Source organism: Orcinus orca, chromosome 20 (assembly GCF_937001465.1).
Source record: "Orcinus orca chromosome 20, mOrcOrc1.1, whole genome shotgun sequence".
NCBI classification, from domain to species: domain Eukaryota; kingdom Metazoa; phylum Chordata; class Mammalia; order Artiodactyla; family Delphinidae; genus Orcinus; species Orcinus orca.
Window position 1 is genome coordinate 24925891 of NC_064578.1, and position 21841 is coordinate 24947731.

Here is a 21841-nt window from a genome sequence, read left to right on the forward strand (position 1 = left end):
CAACTTTCACAGGCATTGTAAAACTGGACTGTGAGCTTGAGGCCAGAGACCATATTTTATTTATTTCTGCAATCTAACAACTTGCTTCATCATATCTAGCCATTAGCAGGTGCTTAATAATGTTTAAAATGTAAATGTTCTTACCATAAAGGCCCTGTGTGGGATGCTTGTAGAGTACCGTCTCCTGTAGACAAATGAAAAATAAACTTATTAAAGCAAAGAGCACACAGAACTAGAATTTAGTTAGTATAATTCATTATTAAAAACTGTTTCTACTAAATTAGGGCTTGCAAGGCAAAGAAAAACAAGAGGATGGTTAGGGCTTGCAAAACAAAAAAAAAGAAGAGGATGGTTTCTCATGGACATCCTCATGATGTCACTTTCAATGACAGGGTGTTACAATGAATATTATTGTAAAAGAATGATAAGGCTTTAAAATGGACTGATATAACCAATAGTGACATGAAGAAGTTTCTTGGATTAATAATTTTGATGGAACAAATAAGAAAGTCACACTGGAAAGAATATTGGTTGACTGACTGATCCCTTACTTTAAACACCTATCATCTTTCCAAAGATTATGACAAGAAGAAGCATCAAATAAATAATGACATTTCTTCGCTTTAATGATAACTTGGAAACTCCACTTCCTGCAGATAGAATTTCAAAAGTTAAACCTCTTTTGGATTATTTTCTACAAAATTTCAATTGCTCTATATACCCAAGTAAGAGCTATCAGTTGAGGAGGTAATGTAAAGTGGAGAGGACGACTCAGATTCAAAACCTATAATCCTGGAAAACTTACAAAATATGGAATTTTGGTCAGGACAGTTAGCAAAAGTGAAACTGGATCTATGCAACCTTGAAATTTACATGGGTGAAGGAAAGAAACTGCAAGAAACAATATTATTGGTCCTAATCTTGGTTCATGGCACCATATTTACAAAGACAGTTGTTACAACGGTGTGACCACATCTGAAATATTGTTGTAAAATACAAGCAGAGTGTGTGGGACTATAAGAGAAAATCATAGTATACCAAACCTATTAAAGGAGAACTCTGAAAATCTACAGAGGGGAGAAATGACATTCTTATGGAAGGGAGAAGTGATTCTTCTTATATGGAAAGACAAGAGGCTAGTCTGAATGGTGACAACTATTCATGATGCCTCCACAGCATCTACAGGAAAGGAAGACCAGAGGACTGGCCATCAGATGACTAAGCCTACCTGTATATTAGAGTATAATAAATATATGAAAGGAGTTGATTGATCCGATCAATATCTGACAAACTTCAATATCCTCTGGAAAACTCAAAAATGGTATAAGAAAGTGGGTTTGTATTTGAGTAATTGTGGTTTATTCAATGCATTTGAATAATTTGAGACTGCTATATCAAAGCCTCATGGTAACTATAAACTGAAAGTTTACAGTAGACACACACACAAAGAATAAGGAATCCAAACACAACAGTAAAGTTAGTCATCAAATCACGAAAGAAGGGAAAACCAAACAAGTCATGGAGATGTAGTATACAGCAATACTGATTATAGTTAATAATACTGTATTGTATATTTTTAAAAAAAGGGAAGACCTACAAAAACAAGTCCAAAACCATTAACAAAATGGCAGTAAGAACATACATATTGATAATTACCTTAAATGTAAATGGATTAAATGCTCCAACCAAAAGACACAGACTGGCTGAATGGATACATAAACAAGACCCATATATATGATGTCTACAAGAGACCCACTTCAGATCTAGGGACTCATACAGACTGAAAGTGAGGGGATGGAAAGAGGTATTCCATGCAAATGGAAATCAAAAGAAAGCTGGAGTAGCAATTCTCATATCAGACAAAACAGACTTTAAAACAAAGACTATTACAAGAGACAAAGAAGGACACTACATAATGATAAAAGGATCAATCCAAGAAGAAGATATAACAATTGTAACTATATAAGTACCCAACATAGGAGCACCTCAATATATAAGGCAAATACTAACAGCCATAAAGGGAGAAATAATAAGCGGCTTTAATACCTGACTTTCATCAATGGACAGATCATCCAGAGAGAAAATTAATAAGGAAACACAAGCCTTAAATGGCACATTAGACCAGATGGACTTAATTGATATTTATAGAGCATTCCATCCAAAAATAGAAGAATACACGTCATTCTTCTCAAATGCACACACAACTTTCCCTGGGATTGATCACATGCTGGGCCACAAAGTGACCCTTGGTAAATTTAAGTAAATTGAAATCATAGCAAGCATCTTTTCTGACCACAACACTATAAGATTAGAAATCAACTACAAGAAAAATACTGCAAAAACACGTACACCTGGAGGATAAACAATATGCTACTAAACAACCAAGAGATCACTGAGGAGATCAAAGAGGAAATCAAAAAAATACCTAGAGACAAATGAAAATGAAAGCATGATGATCCAAAACCTGTGGGACAAAGGAAAAGCAGTTCTAAGATGGAAGTTTATAGCAATACTATCTCATCTCAGGAAACAAGAAAAATCCCAAATAAACAATCTAACTTTACACCTAAAGCAACCAGAGAAAGATGAACAAGCAAAACCCAAAATTAGAAGGAAAGAAAGTTCAGAGTGGAAATGAATGAAATAGAGATGAAGAAAACAATAGAAATGATCAAGGAAACTAAAAGCTGGTTCTTTGCAAAGATAAAATTGATGTACCTTTAGCCAGAGTCACCAAGGAAAAACAGGAAGAGGGCTCAAATCAATAAAATTAGGAATGAAAAAGAAGTTACAATGGACACCACAGAAATACAAAGGATCATAAGAGCCTACTATAAGCAGCTATATGCCAATAAAATGGACAACCTAGAAGAAATGGAAAAATTCTCAGAAAGATACAATCTCCCAAAACTGAACCAGGAAGAAATAGAAAATACGAACAGAACAATCACAAGTACTGAAATTGAAACTGTGATTGAAAAACTCCCATAAACAGAAGTCCAGGACCAGATGGCTTCACAGGTGAATTCTATTAAACATTTAGAGAAGAGTTAACACCTATCCTTTTGAAACAATTCCAAAACATTGTAGAGGAAGGAACACTCCCAGACTCACTCTATGAGGACACCATCACCCTGATACCAAAACAAGACAAAGATGCCACACACAAAAAAAATTACAGGCCAATATCACTGATGAACATAAACACAAAAATTCTCAACAAAATATGGGCAATCCAAATTCAACAGTACATTAAAAGAATCATGCTCTGAGGAGCTTCAAGATGGCGGAAGAGTAAGACGTGGAGATCACCTTCCTGCCTACAAATACATCTACATGTGGAACAACTGCTACAGAACACCTACTGAATGCTGGCAGAAGAACTCAGACCTCCCAAAAGGCAAGAAACTCCCCATGTACATGGGCAGGGCACAAGAAAAAAGAGACAAAAGAATAGGGATGGGACCTGCACCAGTGGGAGGGAACTGTGAAGGAGGAGAGGTTTCTACACACTAGGAAGCCCCTTCATGGGTGGAGACTGTGGGTGGCAGAGGGGGGAAGCTTCAGGAGGAGAGTGCAGGAACAGGGGTGCGGGGGGCAAAGCGGAGAGATTCCTGCACAGAGGATCAGGGCCGACCGACACTCACCAGCCCAAGAGGCTTGTCTGCTCACCCACCGGGGCAGGCGGGGCTGCGAGCTGAGGCTGGGGCTTTGGTTGGATCCCAGGGAGAGGACTGGGGTTGGCGGCATGAACACAGCCTGAAGGGGCTATTGTGCCACGGCTAGCCGGGAGGGAGTCCGGGAAAAAGTCTGGAGCTGCCGAAGAGGCAAGAGACTTTTTGTTGCCTCTTTGTCTCCTGGTACACGAGGAAAGGGGATTAAGAGCACTGCTTAAAGGAGCTCCAGAGATGGGTGCGGCTGAGGCAATCAGTGTGGACCCCAGAGACGGGCATGAGACGCTAAGGCTGCTACTGCCGCCACCAAGAAGCCTGTGTGTAAGCACAGGTCACTCTCCATAACTCCCCTCCCAGGAGCCTGTGCAGCCAGGCACTGCCAGGGTCCTGTGATCCAGGGACAACTTCTCCTGGAGAACACACGGCACCCCTCAGGCTGATGCAACATTACGCCGGCCTCTGCTGCCTCAGGCTCACTGCGCATTCCATACCCGTCCCTCCTTCCGGCCTGAGTGAACCAGAGCCCCTGAATCAGCTGCTCCTTTAACCCTGTCCTGTCTGAGAGAAGAACAGACGCCCTCCGGCGACCTACACGCAGAGGCAGGTCCAAATCCAAAGCTGAACCCCAGGAGCTGTGTGAACAAAGAAGAGAAAGGGAAATCTCTCCCAGCAGCCTCAGGAGCAGCGGATTAAATCTCGACAATTAACTTGATGAACCCTGCATCTGTGGAATACCTGAATAGACAACGAATCATCCCAAATTGAGGAGGTGAACTTTTGGGAGCAATGATATATATATATATATTATTTCCCTTTTTCTCTTTTTGTGAGTGTGTTTGTGTATGCTTCTGTGTGTGATTTTGTCTGTATAGCTTTGCTTTTACTGTTTGTCCTAGGGTTCTGTCTGTCTTTTTTTTTTTTTTTGGATAGTTTTTAGCACTTGTTATCATTGGTGGATTTGTTTTTTGGTTTGGTTGCTCTCTTCTTTCTTTCTTTGTTTTTTAATTAAAAATACTTTTTAATAATTATTTTTTAATAACATTTTAATTTAATTTGATTAAATTTAATATTCTTTCTTTTTTTCCTCCACTTTATTCTGAGCAGTGTGGATGACAGGCTCTTGGTCCTCCAGCCAGGCATCAGGGATGTGCCTCTGAGGTGGGAGAGCCAAGTTCAGGACACTGGTGCACAAGAGACCTCCCATCTCCATGTAATATCAAATGGAAAATTTCCTAGAGATCTGCATCTCAATGCCAAGACCCAGCTCCACTGAACGATCAGCAAGCTCCAGTGATGGACACCACATGCCAACAACTAGCAAGACAGGAACACAACCCCATCCATTAGCAGAGGGGCTGCCTAAAATCATAAAAAGGCCACAGACACCCTGAAACACACAACCAGACGTGGACCTCCCCACCTGAAAGACAAGATCCAGCTTTATCCACCAGAACACAGGCACTAGTCTGCTTCACCAGGAAGCCTACACAACCCACTGAACCAAACTTAGGAACTGGGGACAGACAACAAAAACAAGGGAAACTACAAAGCTGCCATCTGCAAAAAGGAGACCCCAAACACAGTAAGTTAAGCAAAACGAGAAGACAGAGAAACTCACAGCAGATGAAGGAGCAAGGCAAAAACCCACCAGACATAACAAATGAAGAGGAAATACGAAGTCTACCTGAAAAAGAATTCAGAATAATGATAGTTAAGATGATCCAAAATCTTGGAAATAGAATGGAGAAAATACAACAAACGTTTAACAAGGACCTAGAAGAACTAAAGAGCAAACAAACAGTAATGAACAACAAAATAAATGAAATTAAAAATTCTCTAGAAGGGATCAATAGCACAATAACTGAGGTAGAAGAATGGATAAGTGACCTGGAAGATAAAATAGTGGAAATAACTACTGCAGAGCAGAATAAAGAAAAAAGAATGAAAAGAATTGAGGGACAATCTCAGAGACCTCTGGGACAATATTAAACACACCAACATTCGAATTATAGGGGTCCCAGAAGAAGAAGAGAAAAAGGAAGGGACTGAGAAAATATTTGAAGGATTATAGTTGAAAACTTCCTTAATATGGGAAAGGAAATAGTTAATCAAGTGCAGGAAGCACAGAGAGTCCCATACAGATTAAATCCAAGGAGAAATACGCCAAGACACATATTTATCAAACTGTCAAAAATTAAATACAAAGAAAACATATTAAAAGCAGGAAGGGAAAAACAATAAATAACACACAAGGGAATCCCCATAAGGTTAACAGCTGATCTTTCAGCAGAAACTCTGCAAGCCAGAAGGGACTGGCAGGACATATTTACAGTGATGAAGGAGAAAACCCTACAACCAAGATTACTGTACCCAGCAAGGATCTCATTCTGATCTGATGGAGAAATTAAAACCTTTACAGACAAGAAAAAGCTGAGAGAATTCACCACCAAACCAGCTTTACAACAAATGCTAAAGGAACTTCTCTAGGCAGGAAACACAAGAGAAGGAAAAGACCTACAATAACAAACCCAAAACAATTAAGAAAATGGGAATAGGAACATACATATCGATAATTACCTTAAATGTAAATGGATTAAATGCTCCAACCAAAAGACAAAGACTGGCTGATTGGATACATAAACAAGACCCGTATATATGCTGTCTACAAGAGACCCACTTCAGTCCTAGGGACACAAAAAAATTGAAAGTGAGGGGATGGAAAAAGATATTCCATGCAAATAGAAATCAAAAGAAAGCTGGAGTAGCAATTCTCATATCAGACAAAATAGACTTTAAAACAAAGACTATTACCAGAGACAAAGAAGGACACTACATAATGATCAAGGGATCAATCCAAGAGGAAGATATAACAGTTGTAAATATTTATGCACTCAACATAGGAGCACCTCAATACATAAGGCAAATACTAACAGCCATAAAAGGGGAAATCGACAGTAGCACAATCATAGTAGGGGATTTTAACACCCCACTTTCACCAATGGACAGATCATCCAAAATGAACATAAATAAGGAAACAAGCTTTAAATGATACATTAAACAAAATGGACTTAATTGATATTTATAGGACATTCCATCCAAAAACAACAGAATACACATTCTTCTCTAGTGCTCATGGAACATTCTCTGAGAGAGATCACATCTTGGGTCACAAATCAAGCCTTGGTAAATTTAAGAAAATTGAAATCGTATCAAGTATCTTTTCCGACCACAACACTATGAGACTAGATATCAATTACAAGAAAAAATCTGTAAAACATAAAGACACATGGAGGCTAAACAATACACTACTGAATAAACAAAAGATCACTGAAGACATCAAAGAGGAAATCAAAAAATTCCTAGAAACAAATGACAATGAAAACACGACGATGCACAACCTATGGGATGCAGCAAAAGCAGTTCTGCGAGGGAAGTTTATATCAATACAATGCTATGTTAAGAAACAAGAAACATCTCAAATAAACAACCTAACATTACACCTAAAGCAATTAGAGAAAGAACAACAAAAAAATCCCAAAGTTAGCAGAAGGAAAGAAATCATAAAGATCAGATCAGAAATAAATGAAAAAGGAATGAAGGCAACAATAGCAAAGATCAATAAAACTAAAAGCTGGTTCTTTGAGAAGATAAACAAAATTGATAAACCATTAGCCAGACTCATCAAGAAAAAAAGGGATAAACTCAAATCAATAGAATTAGAAGTAACAATTGACACTGAAGAAATACAAAGGATCGTGAGAGATTACTAAAAGCAACTCTAGGCCAACAAAATGCACAACCTGGAAGAAATGGACAAATTCTTAGAAATGCACAACCTTCTGAGACTGAACCAGGACGAAAGAGAAAATATGAACAGACCAATCACAAGCACTGAAATTGACACTGTGATTAAAGATCTTCCAACAAACAAAAGCCCAGGAGCAGATGGCTTCACAGGCCAATTCTATCAAACATTTAGAGAAGAGCTAATACCTATCCTTCTCAAACTGTTCGAAAATATAGCAGAGGGAGGAACAGTCCCAAACTCATTCTACGAGGCCACCATAACCCTGATACCAAAACCAGACAAAGATGTCACAAAGAAAGAAAAGTACAGGCCAATATCACTGATGAACATAGATGCAAATATTCTCAACAAAATACTAGCAAACAGAATCCAAAAGCACATTAAAAGCAAGTGGGTTTATCCCAGAAATGTAAGGATTTTTCAATATACGCAAATCAATCAATTTGTTACAGCATATTAACAAATTGAAGGATAAAAACCATATTATCATCTCAATAGATGCAGAGAAAGCTTTCAACAAAATTCAACACCAATTTATGATAAAAACCCTCCAGAAAATAGGCATAGAGGGAACTTACCTCAACATAATAAAGGCCATACATGACAAACCCACAGCCAACATCGTCCTCAATGGTGAAAAACTGAAAACATTTTCACTAAGATCAGGAACAAGACAAGGTTGCCCACTCTCACCCCTATTATTCAACATAGTTTTGGAAGTTTTAGTCACAGAAATCAGAGAAGAAAAAGAAATAAAAAGAATCCAAATCAGAAAAGAAGAAGTAAAGCTGTCACCCTTTGCAGATGACATGATTCTATACATAGAGAATCCTAAAGATGCTACCAGAAAACTACTAGAACTAATCAATGAATTTGGTAAAGTTTCAGGATATGGAATTAATGCACAGAAATATCATGCATTCCTATACACTAATGATGAAAAATCTGAAAGTGAAATTAAGAAAACACTTCCATTTACCACTGCAACAAAAATAATAAAATGTCTAGGAATAAACCTACCTAAGTAGACAAAAGACCTGTTTGCAGAAAACTATAAGACACTGATGAAAGAAATTAAAGATGATACAAATAGATGGAAAGATATACCATGTTCTTGAATTGGAAGAATCAACATTGTGAAAATGACTCTACTACCCAATGCAATCTACAGATTTAATGCAATCCCTATCAAACTACCACTGGCATTTTCCACAGAACTAGAACAAAAAATTGCACAATCTGTATGGAAACACAAAAGACCCCGAATAGCCAAAGCAATCTTGAGAAAGAAAAGTGGAGCTGGAGGAATCAGGCTCCCTGACTTCAGACTGTACTACAAAGCTACAGTAATCAAGACAGTAGGGTAGTGGCACAAAAACAGAAAGATAGATCAATGGAACAGGATAGAAAGCCCAGAGATAAACCCACGCACATATGGTCACCTTATCTTTGATAAAGGAGGCAAGAATATACAGTGGAGAAAAGACAGCCTCTTCAGTACGTGGTGCTGGGAAAACTGGACAGCCACATTTAAAAGAATGAAATTAAAACACTCCGTAACACCATACACAAAAATAAGCTCAAAATGGATTAAAGACCTAAATGTAAGGCCAGACACTATCAAACTCTTAGAGGAAAACACAGGCAGAACACTCTATGACATAAATCACAGCAAGTTCCTTTTTGACCCACCTCCTAGAGAAATGGAAATAAAAACAAAAATAAACAAATGGGACCTAATGAAACTTCAGCGCTTTTGCACAGCAAAGGAAACCATAAAGAAGACCAAAAGACAACCCTCAGATGGGAGAAAATATTTGCAAATGAAGCAACTGACAAAGGATTAATCTCCAAAATATACAGGCAGCTCATAGAGCTGAATATCAAAAAAACAAACAACCCAATCCAAAAATGGGTAGAAGACCTAAATAGCCATTTCTCCCAAGAAGATATACAGGTTGCCAACAAACACATGAAAGAATGCTCAACATCATTAATCATTAAGAGAAATGCAAATCAAAACTACAATGAGAGATCATCTCACACTGGTCAGAATGGCCATCATCAAAAAATCTACACAAAATAAACTCTGGAGAGGGTGTGGAGAAAAGCAACCCTCTTGCACTGTTGGTGGGAATGTAAATTGATACAGCCACTATGGAGAACAGTATGGAGGTTCCTTAAAAAACTAAAAATAGAACTACCATATGACCCAGCAATCCCACTAGTGGGCATATACCCTGAGAAAAGTATAATTCAAAACGAGTCATGTACCAAAATGTTCATTGCAGCTCTATTTACCATAGCCAGGACATGGAAGCAATCTAAATGCCCATCAACAGATGAATAGATAAAGAAGATGTAGCACATACATACAATGGAATATTAGCCATAAATGGAAATGAAATTGAGTTATTTGTAGTGAGGTGGATGGACCTAGAGTCTATCATACAGAGTGAAGTAAGTCAGAAAGAGAAAAAGAAATACAGTGTGCTAACACATATATATGGAATCTAAAAAAAAAAAGTCATGAAGAACCTAGGGGTAAGATGGGAATAAAGACATAGACCTACTAGAAAATGGACTTGAGGTTCTGGGGAGGGGTAAGGGTAAGCTGGGATAAAGTGAGAGAGTGGCATGGACATTTATACACTACCGAACGTAAAATAGATAGCTAGTGGGAAGAAGCCTTATACCACAGGGAGATCAGCTTGGTGCTTTGTGACCACCTAGAGGGGTGGGATGGGGGGGTGGGAGGGAGGGAGATGCAAGAGGAAAGAGATATGTGGACATATCTATATGTATAACTGATTCCTTTTGTTATAAAGCAGAAACTAACACTCCATTGTAATGCAATTATACCCCAATAAAGATGTAAAAAAAAAAAAAAAGAATCATGCTCCATGATCAAATGGGATTTTTCCCGGGATGAAAGGATTTTTCAGTATCCCCAAATCAATCAATGTGATATACCATGTTAAGAAATTGAAGAATAAATACCATATGATCTTCTCAATAGATGTATAAAAAGCTTTTGACAAAAATTCAACACCCATTTATGATGAATATTCTCTAGAAAGTGGGCATAGAAGGAACATACCTCAACACAATAAAGGCCATATATGACAAACCTACAGCCAACATCATATTCATGTTGAAAATCTGAAAGCATTTCTTCTAAGATCAGGAACAAGACAAGGTTGTCCACTCTCAGCACTATTATTTAACATAGTTTTGGAATTCCTAGCTATGGCAATCAGAGAAGAAAAAGAAATAAAAGGAATCCAAATTGGAAAAGAAGTAAAACTGTCACTATTTGCAGATGGCATGATACTATATATAGAAAATCCTAATGACACTACAAGAAAACTACTAGAGCTCATCAACTAATTTGGTAGAGTTGCAGGATGAAAAATTAATACACAAAAATCTGTTGCATTTCTATACACTAACAATGAAAGATCAGAAAGAGAAATTAAAGAAACAATCCAAAGCATCAGAAAGAATAAAATACCTAGGAATAAACCTACCTAAGGAGGCTAAAAGACCTGTAGTCTGTAAACTCTAAGATGCTGATGAAAGAAATAGATGATGACAGAAGCAGATGGAAAGATGCACCATGTTCTTGGATTGGAAGAATCAACGTTGCAAAAGTGACTGTATTATCCAAGGCAATCTACATATTCAATGAAATCCCTATCAAATTACCAATGGCATTTTTCACAGAAATAGAACAAAAATTTTACAATTTGTATGGAGACACAAAAGACCCCGAATAGCCAAAGCATTTTGAGAAAGAGGAACAGAGCTGGAGGTATTATGCTCCCTTGCTTCAGACTATTCTACAATGCTACAGTTATCAAAACAGTATGAAATGGGAAGAAAAACAGACACACAGAGCAATAGAACAGAATAGAGAGTCCTGAGATAAACCTACACACTTACAGTCAATTAGTCTACAATAAAGGATGCAAGAATACACAATAGAGAAAAGACAGTCTTTTCAATAAGTGGTGCTGGGAAAACTGGAGAGGCACATGTAAAAGAAGGAAATTAGACCATTTTCTCACACCATATACAAAAATAAACTCAAAATGGTTAAAGATCTAGGGCTTCCCTGGTGGCGCAGTGGTTGGGAGTCCACCTGCCTATGCAGGGGACACGGGTTCGTGCCCCGGTCCGGGAAGATCCCACATGCCGCAGAGCAGCTGGGCCCATGAGCCATGGCTGCTGGGCCTGCATGTCCGGAGCCTGTGCTCTGCAATGGGAGAGGCCACAACAGTGAGGCCCACGTACCGCAAAAAAAAAAAAAAAAAAAAAAAAATGGTTAAAGATCTAAACGTAAGTCTTTTAACTATGAAACTCCTAGAAAAAACATAGGCAGAACACACTCTTTGACATAAATCGCAGCAATATCTTTTTTGATCCATTTCCTAGAGTAATGGAAATAAAAACAAAAATAAACTAATGGGACCTAATTAAACTCAAAAGCTTTTGCACAGCAAAGGAAACCATAAACAAAATGAAGAGACAGCACACAGAATGGGGGAAAAATTTGCAAATGATATGACCAAAAAGTAATCTCCAAAATCTACAATGAGCTCATGAAGCTCACTAAAAAAAAAAAGAAAAATGGGCAGAAGACCTAAATAGGCATTTCTCTGAAGAAGACATACAGATGGCCAATAGGCACATGAAAAGGTGTTCAACATCGCTAATTATTAAAGAAATGCAAATCAAAACTACAATGAGATATCAGCTCATACCAGTCAGAATGGCCATCATCAAAAAGTCTACAAACAGTAAGTGCTCTAGAGGGTGTGGAGAAAAGGGACCCTCCCACACTGTTGCTGAAATGTAAATTGGTACAGTCACTATGGAGAACAGTATGGATTTTCCTTAAAATCCTGAAAATAGAGCTACCATATGATTCAGCAATCCCACTCCTGGGCATGTTTCTGGAGAAAAACATGGTTCAAAAGGATACATGCACCCCAGTGTTCATTGCAACACTGTTTACAATAGCCAGGACATGGAAGCAACCTAAATATCCATCTAACAGATGGATAAGGAAGATGTGGTACATGTATACAATGGAATATTACTCAGCCATAAAAAAGAATGAAATAATGCCATTTGCAGCAACAAGGATGCAACTAGAGATCATCATACTAAGTGAAGTAAGTCAGACAGAAGTGCAAATATATGATATCGCTTATATGTAGAATCTACAAAAAATGATACACATGAACTTATTTAGGAAACAGACTCACAGACTTAAAAAACAATCTCATGGTTACCAAAGGGGAAAGGTGGGGGGGGGAATACATTGGCAGTTTGGAATTGACATATACACACTACTATATTTAAAATAGATAACCAACAAGGACCTACTGTATAGCACAGGGAACTCTGCTCAATATTCTCTAATAACCAAAGTGAGAAAAGAGTTTTAATAACTATATATATATATATATATATATATATATATATATATATATATGTAATTGAATCACTTTGCTGTACACCTGACACTAACACAACATTGTAAATCAACTATAGTCCAATATAAAATAAAAATTTTTTAAAAGGCAGTTACATTTGAGTTTAGGCTTTAAGAACCAGACATCACCCTTATCTGCAAATAGAATAATATTTCTGTGTCCCCTGTTCCCCCATGAAAGTAACAGAAAATTTCCATGAAAATGGAAAACAAAACGATTTACTGTGTTGACTTGGAAAAAAGTGTCAGAGTAATCCCTACCTCCTTCTCCATCTTTGAATCTGCATAACTTTATATCAGCTACATTTACTGAGAACTTATACATGCCAAGCATGATATCATATCCTAGGGATAAAGAGCTCAATAAGATGTGACACCAATATGCAAGAACCTTACAGTAAACTGAGGAAGACAGACAATACTGAGTATCTATTTTGGAATACTTTTAAGCTAATAAAATTAGAAAAAATAATAGAGATTTAGTGCATATTTTAAATTTGACAAGTCAGCAAAATGTCTCCTCAGACAAATCTTTGGAGAGTTGAATGAAGAACATTTTCCTCATCAGCACATTATTTTCTCTTTAGAATACTCACCATGATGTCTAAGCGAAACTTGTCAAGGATCCACTACTTAGGGTGAAACAGCATAAGGAAGAGAAGGGAAAAATATCAGGGAGCAGTGAGTTCTTTCAGGGAAGAAAATTTGAAATCCTGGTGGGGAAACCAAAAGAGGGCAATAATGATTAATTGTTAACTCCAAATAGAAAGTCATATCCATAGATTTAAAAAAAAATCATTAATTACTGTAATACAAAGCAGCAAAAGCACAGGTACTTAATTAATATTCACTGAACAAATGAATATGTAAATTTTGTGGCTGGAGGAGTAAAGCAATAAAATCCCCCTATCAACCTGTTGAGGATAACAGACATTTCTGCATTTAAGGATTCTTCAACTTTAATCAATAAATTGGACTTTCTGAAGAAAAAAAAAATTGAGATGATTACTAAATTAAACATGAATGAAAGTTGGCTTTGGAAACACTGGATATATGGAGTAATTTTGTTGTTGCTTGTTTGTTTCCCCTGGCCATTGGTATTGATTTATACAATGATAAAAACATGTATGCAAACTCATAAATATGTGTGGTAGACTAATTCCCCACCCCACCTCTCAAGATGTGGTAATCCTAATCTCAGAAACCTGTGACTGTTACTTTTCATTGCAAAAGCTCTTTGCAGATATGATTTAGCTTAAGAACCTGAGATGGGGGAACTCTAAGCTAATATGCTTTAAGCCACCACATTTGTGGCAATTTGGTACAGTAACAATAAAAAAATACAGTTGACCAACATTTCAACATTGTAAACTTTATATTCAGGCATGGGTATCCTGTATCTTTTGAAAATAAAAATATCTGATAACCTCCAACCTTCTACCTGTATACCTGCATGGAAACAACTGACAGGCGTAGAGTCCTTTTCAGCAGGTGCATGAGCACTAAAACCATCAGTTACCCTCTTTAAAAATTATTCCCAGCAGCCCCACATATTAATGTAACCTGTATGGTCCCTGTGGAATTTGAGTCATAATCCCATTAGGCCATTATTAGACACTTAAGGGTATGAATAGGGTAACTTACTTACAACCCTATGAAAACATGAGGAATAAAATCAGCATCAAGAGTAAGAGATGCTAGCGGAGGAGGCAAAAGTATCTGAGATGTTCTACAAGGTCATTTTGTTCTGTTTGCCAAGATATTTTCCATAATTTCTACCAACCAACTGATACTTGACTCTCATACACCCATCTCCTTTGTACAAAAAAGTGTAATCATTTGTTGAATACACCATGCCATTTCCTCCCTTATTGTCTTTGAATGTGCTTTTTCCCCCATATGGGATGTTCTTTCCTTTTAGTCTTGTCAGACTTCATTCAAAACCAAAATGCAGATTCAGTGCTGTGCATAGTTTTTGGGAAGCAGCAGCGTGCTCTTGAGTCCCAACCTCAGTTCTTCTTCTTTCCTCACTTATCAATGAGTCCAGGTTTCATAAGATAGGATCAAATAAAATGCATGTATTCTAATAATGACCTTATTGATCATTATATTCAACATGCATGCCTTGATTTGTTTATTCATAAATATTAAGCACCTTATATATGCTAGACATTGTATACGGCACTAGACACATAATCTTGAAAATATACAGATCATTCTATCCTAGAGCTTAGGGCAGAATTTAATGATGATGTAAAGCTCATTTTCCATCTTTATAACCACAGTGCTAACACAGTGCCTGAGATATAAAGTATCTGATAAATATTTGAAGGAAGGAAAGAAGAAAAAAGAGAATGGGAGAAGAAAAGGGAAAGAGAGGAACGAAGAATGAGAAATAGGGAGAGATGAGAAAGAAATAGGAGAGGGAAGAAGAGGCAGAGAAAGAACGGGTAATGTTCCCTGAATGCCAAGTTCTCCCAACCAAAATTTGGGCTGGAGCTGGCCCTGAAAAAGAAAAATAAGCAAGTTTCTATGGAATATGTATAGCTGCCATCTTGACAAAAATTCATTTTTATTTCATGTAGAATATCAAAGAGTGATGCCATGTTTCACAAACTTTCCCACTGAATTATTCTAATAGCAAAGAGGAGTGAGGGAGAACCTCCAGAGTCTCTCAACCCACTAGAAGAGAGGAATTTCTTTTAAGTCTCTGGATTTATTTGAAAAATTCATGTAAATTTTATATTCTACTCATAATATAGCCACTTTAGTTTAAATATAAAAAAACATTAGTTTTCTCTATAACCTGCTAGTAAAATTTATGCTCTAGGAAATTGCATCCATAGTTACTGTGTGGCTGCTTATCCCACCCAACACACCACCACCTACTTGGCAGTAATGGGCATATACCAGCTTGCAAGGCAATGGACTGGGGAACCATCTGGGTCAGGTGGTCTCTGAAAATGTCCACAATGACTATCACTGGAAACAGTGAATGGGACTTTTTGCCACTAACCGTATAGCAGGGAGAGATGTCCACACAAAGAATCATCTGCTCTTACTTTATATGCTTGGAGTCCTTTAAGTATTTTAAAACAGCAATTACTATTTAAGAAGCTCCATTTTAGCTGTTTCTAAATCAGTTAATAATATGTATTTTCCTTTTAATATCCTTCTGAGGAGACTAAAGTGCCTCTCACATTATTTCATTAATCTGCACAACATTTCCCTTTCAAAGATGGACTTTTTCATCACTTAAAGTACCTTATTTTATACCAAGTTAATATCTAATATCAAACGTTTCTCTGGCTTAAATAATAGCAATTTATAATTGCATGGCAGTTAGAATTTGAGCTTTAAATCTAGAGAATATTTTGCTATTAAGTTAATACAATAAAATGGTTGGAACTGTAAGAATTTTTAAACTTGTGGGTATATTTTTATTTTTATCTTTTTTCGGTACGTGGGCCTCTCACTGTTGTGGCCTCTCCCGTTGCGGAGCACAGGCTCCGGACGCGCAGGCTCAGTGGCCATGGCCCACGGGCCCAGCCGCTCCGCGGCATGTGGGATCTTCCCGGACTGGGGCACGAACCCTTGTCCCCTGCATCGGCAGGCGGACTCCCAACCACTGCGGCTCCAGGGAAGCCCAACTTGTGGGTATATTATATCTATATTTATGTGTCTATTTTTTTAATTCATAGAAATATTTATAGTAGCAGATTTCTCACTTATTAGGAATGACCAGTTCTGGATGTAATAGTTTAAATAGATATTACTAAGTATGTTGGCATGTATAAATGTAAATGATGCCGCTTCAATTGGACTATGTAAAAAGACATGTATATTTTGCACAACTGAATGTCTCACATACCTGAGAGCCAATTACCAAACCCTCCTTTTTCTGTGTTTAGTAGAAAGTTTTATAAAATATTTGATAATTCTTTTCCAAAAGACATTGGAACCACTCATTCCCATTATTCAGATAATTCAGCCTGGAAGTTGCTCTCTTTCTGTCAGGATCAGAGGATAGTTTATAAAGCCACCCCACAGAAAGAAGGTATTGGTAGTAGGCATTTTCCAGTATGTGAAGTGGAATAGAGCATGTCCCTGACCTGCCAAAATTGCTTGAACATGCTGTAAAGCGAAAAAGGACTATACATTTAAAATAACAGAACTATTATGGCATTTTTTAAAACTTTAAAATAGGTGCAGAGGGTTATCAGCATCTCTGTCTGAAATTAATATAATTATCAGCTTTTACTTTAGCAAGTGTTCAGTCCAACATGAATCAATTTACACAAATATTATTAAACTCCTACTTTTTTATGGACTGATGATACAACAGTGATAAAAACACACAAAGCATTCTTTTTTATGGTGCTTACCGTCTAGTTAGTGAGATATAAATCAGAAATTATCTGATATTTATTTAGCAGGACTGTTTATTGTCAAAGCGCTATGAGGGAAAATGAAGCAGAGGGCAGAACTAGAATGTACTGGCAAGGTGGACTCTCTGCAGGTTTGTCCAGGTATGGCCTCACTGAGGGATGGCAGCTGAGCTTTACAAATGAAAAAGGAACCATGTAACTAAATACCCAAGGAAAGTTATGCTAGGCAAGAGGACCAATAAGCTTGCCTTATTCAGTGAGTAGCAAGAATACTGGAGAGGTGTGAATAAGGACTGTGATAAGTGATAAATTCAGAAATAAGCAGGACACAGGTCACATAAGTCCCTATAGAGATGGTGAGGAGTTACATGCGAGGAGTGTTATGGAAATTCTTTGGAGTGGCTCCAGCAGCTACATTTCTTGATCTTATTTATGGTTAAAAGAAGATCACTCTGTTGCGTAGGAAAAAAGTAAAAATAGCCAGGGAAAGAGTGGAAGGTAGGAGAGAAGTTAGGAGAAATCATGATGGTCTAGAAGACAGGGACAGGGAACTTGTTGATACTAATATGTATGTTGTGCAGGGATCCAATTTATGTTTTGAAACCACATGATCATCTCAACAGGTGCAAAAAAAAGCATTTGATAAAATTCAACATCCATTCATGATAAAAACACCACAGTGGGTATAGCAGGAACATATCTCAACATAATAAAAGCTATTTATGACAAACCCACAACCAACATAACACTCAGCGGTGAAAAGCTGAAGGCCTTTCTGCTAAAATCTGGAGCAAGACAACCATTTCTATTAAACATAGTATTGGAAGTCCTAGCCACAGCGATCAGACAAGAAAAATATAAGGTATCCAAATTGGAAGGGAAGAGGTAAAATTGTCATTATGTGCAGATGACATGATATATATAGAAAACCCTAAACACTCCATGCAAAAACTACTAGAACTGATAAACGAATTCAGCAAGATAGCAGGATACAAGATTAAAATACATAAATCTGTTGCATTTCTTTACACTAACAATGAAATATCAGAAAGAAAAAGTAAACAACAAAAAAATCCCTTTTAAAATTGCATCAAAAAATGTAATAAAATACTTAGGAATAAACCTGACTAAGAAGATGAAACACTTATATTCTGAGAACTATAAAACACTGATAAAGGAAATTGAAGATGATTTAAAGAAATGGAAAGATATCCCATGCTCTTAGATTAGAAGAATTAATATTGTTAAAATGGCCATACTGCCCAAAGCAATCTACAAATTTAATGCAATCCCTATCAAATTACCCATGACATTTGTTTACAGAACTAGAACAAATAATCCTAAAACTTATATGGAAACATAAAAGACCTAGAATTGCCGAAGCAATCCTGAGGAAAAAGAATAAAGCTGGAGGCATAACCCTCCCAGACTTCAGACAATACTACAAAGCTACAGTAATCAAACCAGCATGGTTTTGGCACAAAAACAGACATATGAATCAATGGAACAGAATACAGAGCCAAGAAATAAACCCACATGCCTACAGTCAATCAATTTAGATAAAGGAGGCAAGAATACACAATGAGAAAAGACAGTCTCTTCAGGAATTGGTTTTGGCGAAACTGGACAGTTGCATGTAAATTAATGAAGTTAGAACACACCCGCATGCCACACACAAAAATAAACTCGAAATGGCTTAAAAACTTAAATATAAGACATGACACCACTAAACTCCTAGAAGAGAACACAGGCAAGACATTCTCTGACATAAATTGTAGTAATGTTTTCTTAGGTCAGTCTCCCAAGGCAATAGAAATAAAAGCAAAAATAAACAGATGGAACCTAATCAAACTTATAAGCTTTTGCACAGCAAAGGAAACCATAAACAAAATGAAAAAACAACCTACAGAATGGGAGAAAATATCTGCAAATGATGCAACTGACAAGGCATTAATTTCCAAAATATAAAAACAGCTCATATAACTCAATAACAAAAAGACAAACAACCCAATCAAAAATTGGGCCAAAGACCTAAATAGATATTTCTCCAAAGAAGATACACAGATGGCCATGAGGCACATGAAAAGATGCTCAACATTGCTAATTATTAGAGAAATGCAAATCAAAACTGCAATGAGATATCACTTCATATTGGTCAGAATGGCCATCACCAACAAGTCTACAAATAATAAATGCTGGAGAGGGTGTGGAGAAAAGGGAATCCTCCTACTCTGCTGGTGGGAATGTAAATTGGTACAATCACTATGGAGAATAGTATGGAGGTTCCTTAAGAAACTAAAAATCGAGCTACCATATGTTCCTGCAATCCCACTCCTGGGCATATATCCAGAGAAAACCATAAGTTGAAATGATACATACACCCCAATGTTCATTGCAGCACTATTTACAATAGCCAGGACATGGAAGCAACCTAAATGTCCATTGACAGATGAATGGATAAAGAAGATGTGGTACATGTATACAATGGAATATTACTCAGCAATAAAAAAGAACGAAATAATGCATTTGCAGCAACATGGATGGACCTAGAGATTGTCACACTGAATGAAGTAAGTCAAAGACAAATATCATATGATATCTCTTATATGTAGAATCTAAAAAAAATGGTACAAATGAACTTATTTACAAAACAGAAATAGACTTCTCTGGTGGCACAGTGGTTAAGACTCTGTGCTCCCAATGCAGGGGGCCTGGGTTTGAACCCTGGTCAGGGAGGTAGATCCCACATACATGTCACAACTAAAAGTTTGCATGCCACAACTAAGGAGCCTGTGTGCCGCAACTAAGGAGCCCACGAGACACAACTAAGGAGCTCACCTGCCAAAACTAAGACTGAGCACAAATAAATAAATAAATAAGAAAAGCAGATGTTCAGCAGGATGCAGTTGAACCAGAACAAATATTAAAAAACAAAACAAAACAAAACCAGAAATAGAGTCACAGACATAGAAAACAAACTTACAGTTACCAGGGTGGGGAAGCGGGGCCAGTGGGGGGCACTAAGGGATAAACTGGAAGATTGGGATTGACATATACACACTATTATTTATAAAATAAATAACTAATAAGGACTGTATAGCACAGGGAACACTTCTCAATACTCTGTAATGACCTATATAAGAAAACAATCTACAAAAGAGTGGATATATGTATAGGTATAACTGATTCACTTTGCTCTACACCAGAAACTAACACAACATTGTAAATCAACTATACTCCAATAAATTTTTTTTTAAATAAAAAATAAAAATAGAACAACCCTATGATCCAGGAATCCCACTCCTGGACATATATCTGGAAAAGACAAAATCTCTAATTCAAAATGATACATGCCCACCAATGTTCATGTATATTGCCGCACTATTTACAAGAGCCAAGACATGGAAACAACCTAAATGTCCATCGACAGAAAAATGGATAAAGAAGATGTGATGTGTGTGTGTGTGTGTGTGTATGTATGTGTGTATATACACACACACACACACACACACACACACATATATGCATCTACCTACACACACTCAGAATGGAATATCACTCAGCCATATAAAAGAATGAAATAATGCCATTTGCAGCAACATGGATGGACCTAGAGATTATCATACTAAGTGCAGTCAGACAAAGACAAATACTGTATGATGTCACTTATATGTGGAATCTAAAATATAATACAAATGAACTTATTTGCAAAACAGAAACAGACTCACAGACATAGAAACCAAACTTATGGTTATCAAAGGGGCAAGTGGGGGTAATAAATTAGGAGTTTGTAATTAGCAGATACAAACTACTATATAAAATAAACAACAAGGTCCTATTGTATAGCACAGGGAACTGTATTTAATATCTTGTAATAAACTATAATGAAAAAGAATATAAAATATATATATACACACATTATAACTGAATCACTTTGCTGTACACCAGAAACTAACACAACATTGTAAATTAACTATGCTTCAATTTAAAGAAAAAAAAAATATATACCAATATATGCTTTGAAAGTAAAAGCAATAAAACTGCTGATGCCTTGGGTATGAGGAGTGGGAAAAAATGGAAAACTAGAATGATAGAAGGTTTGGTCTATACATCTGTGTGAATATCAGCGTCAATAATAAAGATGAGAACAGTGTCGGGGGGGGATGATCAGTTTGGGGGAATCAGGAGTTGTTTGCCACTCATAAGTTTGAGATGTCAATGAGATATTCAAGTGGAGATGCACAATAGTTAACCGGAGAGTTAGTCTGCAGGGGATGGGAGAAGTTAAAGGCAGAGCTATGTATTTGAATACTGTCAACACACAGTCCTTATTTACAGTAATGTGTCTGGATGAGAACAGTTTTAACTGAAAATTTATTTAGAGAAGAGTGACAAAGATTGATCCCTGATTTATTTCACCACTTAAACATTGGAAGTAAGCTAGAAGGAGCCAACAAAAGAACTTGAG

General features: G+C 37.0%; 1 long non-coding RNA gene across 1 annotated transcript in view; it reads right to left on the bottom strand.

The window, feature by feature from the left end:
- Positions 1-21841, bottom strand: part of LOC117197000 (uncharacterized) — a 61954-nt gene that overhangs the window by 2832 nt on the left and 37281 nt on the right. The window contains exons 2-3 of the long non-coding RNA XR_004477456.2: positions 13582-13698; positions 145-184 (exon numbers count right to left, since the gene is read on the bottom strand). This is a non-coding gene — a long non-coding RNA (uncharacterized LOC117197000). The remainder of the gene's footprint in view (positions 1-144; positions 185-13581; positions 13699-21841) is intronic.